This window comes from Sminthopsis crassicaudata, chromosome 1, assembly GCF_048593235.1.
Source record: "Sminthopsis crassicaudata isolate SCR6 chromosome 1, ASM4859323v1, whole genome shotgun sequence".
Classification (NCBI taxonomy): Eukaryota; Metazoa; Chordata; class Mammalia; order Dasyuromorphia; family Dasyuridae; genus Sminthopsis; species Sminthopsis crassicaudata.
In genome coordinates, this window is record NC_133617.1 from 2,437,291 (window position 1) to 2,444,057 (window position 6,767).

A 6,767-nucleotide genomic window follows, 5' to 3' on the forward strand; every position below is an offset into this window, starting at 1 on the left:
GTTTCCTCTACAATATGAAAACTGAAAGGGAATGTTTACTAAGTCGAGCAATAGAGTAGAGAGGTCACCTGCAAATAACTTTGCTTTTTCTTTTTTTTTTTTTTTTTTTTTTTTTTTTTTTTTTTCTTCTTTGGGTGTAGTAAAAGCTTTTTATTTTCTTTTTTTTTATTATATATATATATATATATATATATTTTTATAATATTATCCCTTGTATTCATTTTTCCAAATTAACCCCCCTCCCTCTATTCCCTCCCCCCGACGACAGGCAATACCATACATTTTACATGTGTTACAATATAGTCTAGGTACAATACATGTGTGCGAATATCATTTTCTTGTTGCACAATAAACATTAGAATCCGAAGGTACATGCAACCTGGGCAGACAGATATTAGTGCTAACAATTTTCATTCCCCTCCCAGTGTTTCTTCTCTGGGTGTAGCTACCTCTGTCCATCATTGATCAACTGGAAGTGAGTTGGATCTTCTTTATGTTGAAGATTTCCACTTCCATCAGAATACATCCTCATACAGTATTGTTGTTGAAGTGTACAGTGATCTTCTGGTTCTGCTCATTTCACTCAGCATCAGTTGATTTAAGTCTCTCCAGGCCTCTCTATATTCCTCCTGCTGGTCATTTCTTACAGAGCAATAATATTCCATAACCTTCATATACCACAATTTACCCAACCATTCTCCAACTGATGGACATCCATTCATCTTCCAGTTTCTAGCTACAACAAAAAGAGCTGCCACAAACATTTTGGCACATATATGTCTCTTTCCGCTCTTTAGTATTTCTTTGGGATATAATCCCAGTAGTAGCGCTGCTGGGTCAAAGGGTATGCACAGTTTGATAACTTTTTGGGCATAATTCCAGATTGCTCTCCAGAATGGCTGGATTCTTTCACAACTCCACCAGCAATGTATTAGTGTCCCAATTTCCCCACATCCCCTCCAACATTTGTCATTATTTGTTCCTGTCATCTTAGCCAATCTGACAGGTGTGTAGTGGTATCTCAGAGTGGTCTTAATTTGCATTTCTCTGATCAGTAGTGATTTGGAACACTCTTTCATGTGAGTGGATATAGTTTCAATTTCTTCCTCTGAGAATTGTCTGTTCATATCCTTTGACCATTTATCAATTGGAGAATGGTTCAGTTTCTTATAAATTATGGTCAGTTCTCTATATATTTTGGAAATGAGACCTTTGTCAGAAACTTTGTTTTTAAAAATATTTTCCCAATTTGTTACTTCCCTTCTAATCTTGTTTGCATTAGTATTATTTGTACAGAAACTTTTTAGTTTGATGTAATCAAAATCTTCTATTTTGTGATCAATAATGATCTCTAGTTCTCCTCTGGTCATAAATTCCTTCCTCCTCCACAAGTCTGAGAGGTAGATTATCCTCTGTTCCTCTAATCTATTTATTATCTCCCTCTTTATGCCTAAATCATGGACCCATTTTGATCTTATCTTGCTATATGGTGTTAAGTGTGGATCCATATCTAATTTCTGCCATACTAATTTCCAGTTTTCCCAACAGTTTTTTCCGAATAATGAATTTTTATCCCTAATGTTGGAATCTTTGGGTTTGTCAAAGATTAGATTGCTATAGATGTACCCTTTTTTGTCCTTTGTATCTAATCTGTTCCACTGATCTACCGGTCTATTTCTTAGCCAATACTAAATGGTTTTGGTGACTGCTGCTATATAATATAGCTTTAGATCAGGTACACTTAGACCACCTTCCTCTGAGTTTTTTTTCATTAGTTCCCTTGCAATTCTTGACCTTTTATTCTTCCATATGAATTTTGTTGTTATTTTTTCTAGGTCATTAAAATAGTTTCTTGGGAGTCTGATTGGTATAGCACTAAATAAATAGATTAGTTTGGGGAGTATTGTCATCTTTATTATATTCGCTCGGCCTATCCAAGAGCACTGAATGTCTTTCCAATTATTTAAATCTGATTTTATTTTTGTGGCAAGTGTTTTGTAATTTTTCTCATATAATTCCTGACTTTTCTTTGGTAGATGGATTCCCAAATATTTTATACTCTCAACATTTGTTTGGAATGGAATTTCTCTTTGTATCTCTTGCTGTTGCATTTTGTTAGTGAAATATAAAAATGCCGAGGATTTATGTGGATTTATTTTGTATCCTGCCACTTTGCTGAAATTTTGAATTATTACTAGTAGCTTTTTAGCAGAGTCTTTGGGGTTCTCTAAGTATACCATCATGTCATCTGCAAAAAGTGATAGTTTAATTTCCTCATTTCCTACTCTAATTCCTTGAATCTCTTTCTCGGCTCTTATTGCCGAGGCTAGCATTTCTAGTACTATATTGAATAGTAATGGTGATAGTGGGCAACCTTGTTTCACTCCTGATCTTACTGGGAAAGGTTGCAGTTTATTTCTATTGCATATTATGCTTACTGACGGTCTTAAATATATACTCCTGATTATTCTAAGGAATAATCCATTTATTCCTATACTCTCAAGAGTTTTTAGTAGGAATGGATGTTGGATTTTGTCAAATGCTTTTTCTGCATCTATTGAGATGATCATATGGTTCTTATTAATTTGATTATTAATATGGTCAATTATATTAATAGTTTTCCTAATATTAAACCAGCCCTGCATTCCTGGAATAAATCCTACTTGATCGTAGTGTATTATCTTGGAGATGATTTTCTGAAGTCTTTTTGCTAATATCTTATTTAAGATTTTAGCATCAATATTCATTAAGGAGATTGGTCTATAATTTTCTTTCTCAGTTTTCGATCTACCAGGTTTAGGTATCAGTACCATGTCTGTGTCATAAAAGGAGTTTGGTAGGACTCCTTCATCCCCTATTTTTTCAAATAATTTATATAACATTGGGGCTAATTGTTCTTTAAATGTTTGGTAGAATTCACATGTGAATCCATCTGGCCCTGGGGATTTTTTCCTGGGGAGTTTATTAATAGCTTGTTCTATTTCTTTTTCTGAAATGGGACTATTTAAGCAATTTATCTCCTCCTCTGTTAATCTAGGGAGCCTATATTTTTGGAGAAAGTCATCCATTTCACTTAAGTTATCAAATTTATTGGCATAAAGTTGGGCAAAGTAACTCCTTATTATTTCTCTAATTTCCTCTTCATTGGTGGAAAGATCCCCCTTTTCATTTGTAAGACTATCAATTTGATTTTCCTCTTTCTTTTTTTTGATCAAATTTACCAAAGGTTTATCTATTTTATTGGCTTTTTCATAAAACCAACTCTTGGTTTTATTTATTAATTCAATAGTTTTTTTACTTTCAATTTTATTGATTTCTCCTTTTAATTTTTGTATTTCGAGTTTAATTTTTGGTTGGGGGTTTATAATTTGGTCTTTTTCTAGCCTTTTAAGTTGTAAGCCCAATTCGTTAATCTTCTCTTTCTCAATTTTCTTCAAATAAGCCTCTAAAGATATAAAGTTTCCCCTTATTACTGCTTTAGCTGCATCCCAAAGATTTTGATATGATGTCTCATCATTATCATTATCTTGGGTGAAATTGTTAATTGTTTCTATAATTTGCTCTTTCACCCAGTCATTCTTTAAGATGAGATTATTCAGTTTCCAATTACTTTTTGGTCTATTTACCCCTAACTTTTTACTGAATGTAGCTTTTATTGCATTGTGATCTGAGAAGAAGGCATTTATTATTTCTGCCTTCCTACATTTAATTTTGAGATCTTTATGTCCTAATATATGGTCAATTTTTGTATAGGATCCATGAACTGCTGAGAAGAAAGTATATTCCTTCCTATTGCCATTCAGTTTTCTCCAAAGGTCTATCATACCTAGTTTTTCTAATGTTCTATTTACTTTTTTAATTTCTTTCTTGTTTGTTTTGTGGTTTGATTTGTCTAAATCAGAGAGTGCAAGGTTGAGATCTCCCACTATTATAGTTTTACTGTCTATTTCTTCTTGCAGTTCTCTTAACTTTTCCCTTAGAAAGTTAGATGCTATACCACTTGGTGCATATATGTTTAGTATTGATATGGCTTCATTATTTATGCTACCTTTCAGCAGGATATAGTTTCCTTCCTTATCTTTTTTAACGAGATCTACTTCTGCTTTTGCTTGATCTGAGATAAAGATAGCTACCCCTGCTTTTTTGGCTTTACCTGAAGCATAATAGGCTCTGTTCCAACCTTTTACCTTTACTCTGTATGTATCTCCCTGCTTTAAGTGTGTTTCCTGTAGGCAACATATTGTAGGGTTCTGCTTTTTGATCCAATCTGCTATCCGTCTCCGTTTGATGGGATCGTTCATCCCATTTACATTTACAGTTAAAATTACTAATTCTGTGTTTCCTGCCATCGTATTATCCCCAGATTATACTTTTTTCCCTTGACCCCCCTGATCCCCCTCCCCGATATTTAATTTACAGACCCCCCTTGTGACGCGCAACCCTCCCTCTTTTTTTTTTTTTTTTTTAGGATCCCTCCCCCCTCCCTCCAAGTCCCTTCACTTATTCTCCTTTTCCTTTCCCCTTTTCCTCTCCCCCCTTTTAATGAGGTGAGAGAAAATTCTCTGAAAAACAAATATGTTAATTATTTACTCTTTGAGCCTCTTCTGATGAGAGTAAGATTCACACAATGATTCTCCCCCTCACTAAGTTCCCTCAGATATGGTGTATTTTCTATGTCTCTTCCTGGGATGTAGTTTCCCTCTTTTTATCACTCTTTCCCCTTTTTCTGAACCGACCTCCTTCCCTTTACCACACCCCCTTTTTTTCTTTTATATCAGTAAAATCAAATTATCCTTGAGTATTTTTTATATACCCACAACAGAGTTACAGTTCTCAAGGGTTCTGTGTACCTTTTTCTGTTTCTCTTCAGTCTTGTGGATGTAGATCAAATTTTTTGTTTAAGTCTGGTTTTTTTCTTAGAAACATATAGAATTCCTCTGTTTCATTGAATGACCATCTTCTTCCATGGAAAAAGATGCTAAACTTAGCTGGGTAGTTCATTCTTGGTTGCAGTCCTTGATCTTTTGCCTTTCGGAATATCAGGTTCCAGGCCCTTCTATCTTTTAATGTGGAGGCAGCCAGATCTTGGGTGACCCTTATTGTGGCACCTTGGTATTTAAATTGTTTTTTTCTAGCTGCTTGCAGGATTTTCTCCTTTGTGTGGTAATTCTGCAGCTTAGCCACAATATTCCGTGGTGTTCTTTTTTTAGGGTCTATTTCAGAAGGAGTTCGATGAATTCTTTCCACATCTACTTTCCCTTCTGTTTCTATTATCTCTGGACAGTTCTCTTTGATAATTTCCTGTAAAATAGAATCTAGGCTCTTTTTTTGGTCATAGTTTTCTGGAAGTCCAATAATCCGCAGATTATCTCTCCTAGATCTATTTTCCAGGTCTATAGATTTTCCCAGTAAGTATTTGACGTTCTTCTCCAGCTTCTCATTTTTTTTTGTTTTGTTTGACTGATTCTTGGGTTCTCTGTGAATCATTCATTTCTATTTGTTCCATCCTGACTTTTAAGGAGTTATTTTCTTCTTTCACAGTTTTTAGTTCTTTTTGTAAATGCCCAATTTCGTTTTTAAATGAATTATTTTGCTCTATTGAATTTTATTCTATTTCCCTAATTTTTTTTTTTTGAGAATTATTTTCTTTTTCCAATTCAGAAATTCTATTTTCTTGAGACTTTTTTATCTTTTCCAATTCAGAAATCCTACTTTCCTGTGTTTTTTAAACCTTTTCTAATTCACTAATTTTGTTTCCCTGCATCTCCTGTGAATTCTTTATTTTTTCCAACTCCAATTTCAGGACGTTGTTATTCTCTATCATAACTTCCCTTTCTTTTCCCCATTTTTCTTCGATCTCCCTCAATTTTTTAAGAGCTTCTTCTAGGAGAGAGTTATGTGATGGGGGGCAGGGATCGTTCCCCTTTAGGTTGTTGTCTCCTGATTCTCTGCTGTCAACTTCCTCTGGGTTGGATACCCGCTCTTTCTCTGTATAGAAGGAATCTATGGTTTTTCTAGCTTTTTTGCTCATACTTAAAAAAATCTTTTGGGGTCTGTCCCTGGGGTAGGAAATTATTTACTTCTTTACCAGCTTCCTCCCAGACCAGATGGATGCAGCGGCTCCTGCGCCTGAGCTTAGAGAGAGCTCTGGGAGAGAGTTCCCCACCCCCTCCCTGGAAGTGCCTCAGAGGTGATTAGCACTACTGTGCTTCGAGGGCGTAGAATAGTAAAGACAGCACAGAGCCCAGCCTATGTGTCCGGGTGGGGAGTGGATGTCTGCAGCAGGTGATGTGAGAAGCCCCTGCGCTCAAACTGGAAGTGTCTGCCAGAAACTGCGGTCCCTAGTTCAAAGGTTCCACTTCTCTGGGACTTCCTGGAGCTGAGTTCCACTCCCTCCAGCTAAGCTAGGCAGAGTGTGTTGCCTTGGGCCGTATCCACCCACTTGTCAGTCTCTTAACTATTCTCAGGAGGTAGCTGAGGCCGCACCCCCTGGTGCCGATTTTCTTCTGAGTCACCCCCCAGGATCGGGGAAAATCTAATTTGAGTTTTAAAATATTTTGGCTTTCTCTTCTGAACTGCTAAATAATTAGCAGAGAAGAGCTAACAGCCTGTGCCAGATTCCTTTACCTCAGTGGCTTCTCTGATCCCAGAGCCCTTCCCAGCGCAATGGGCGCAGTGTGCCACTACCCCACCGTCTGTGCTGGTCTCTCTTATTCCTCCCCTGAGAACTGACCTTTCCTGTTGAAACTCCAGATTCTCTTCAGCTG